Here is a 711-nt window from a genome sequence, read left to right as displayed (position 1 = left end):
TTCTGCTTCCTGAACCTTAAGGAGAAAGAAATCAGCATCTTCGTGAAGACAACTACCATTCACTGAGCACTTACTATGTGCCAAGCACTGCACTATAAGTTGGGGACATGGACAGGGTTCATGCCTGTTATCCCCAGACTCAGGAGGCTGAGGCAGGAGGATTGCTTGAGCCCAGGAGTTTGAGGTTGCTGTGAGCTAGGATGACGCCAGATGCCACTGCACTCCAGCCCGGGTAACACAGTGAGACTCTGTCTCAAAAAAAAAAAAGAATCTAACAAGGGAAGGCAGGTGACACAGATCCCACAAAGATCCGGTCAGGGCCTCTGCCTCAGTGGGAATCCAATCTGCTGCCTGTTACTCATGTCACAAGCTAAATACCTTAACACCACACTTGAGTCCAGGGATAGAAATATACTCTGCACCTGCCTGGGTTTTATAAAGGATAAAAAGCAATTCTAGGGGGAAATAGGAAATATGTGTACACATATACATACACACACATTTGTTTTTAAGTGAGGGAATGGCTGGGAATGGCAAGAAGAGTTAGAGGACGTGACTACAGTCGGGAAGAAGAAAGGAAAGAGAAAGCTATTTCACGCAAAGGGCTGAGATAGCCGCCTTAGAGCACGTATTCTAGAGTCAGTCAGCTCCGGGTTCAAATCCCCACTCTGCCCTGCACCAATTGGACCATTTATTAACAACAGCAAAGAT

At 46.6% G+C, this 711-nt stretch overlaps 1 protein-coding gene across 1 annotated transcript in view; it reads right to left on the bottom strand.

The window, feature by feature from the left end:
- DOCK2 (dedicator of cytokinesis 2) overlaps window positions 1–711 on the bottom strand; it is a 397,813-nt gene that overhangs the window by 305,449 nt on the left and 91,653 nt on the right. The window lies entirely within an intron of this gene.

The sequence above is a fragment of the Propithecus coquereli genome, unplaced genomic scaffold (assembly GCF_000956105.1).
Source record: "Propithecus coquereli isolate 6110/MARCELLA unplaced genomic scaffold, Pcoq_1.0 Scaffold301, whole genome shotgun sequence".
Taxonomy (NCBI): domain Eukaryota; kingdom Metazoa; phylum Chordata; class Mammalia; order Primates; family Indriidae; genus Propithecus; species Propithecus coquereli.
The sequence above is the reverse complement of the archived record's forward strand: the minus strand, read 5'-3'. Positions and strand labels throughout refer to the sequence as shown.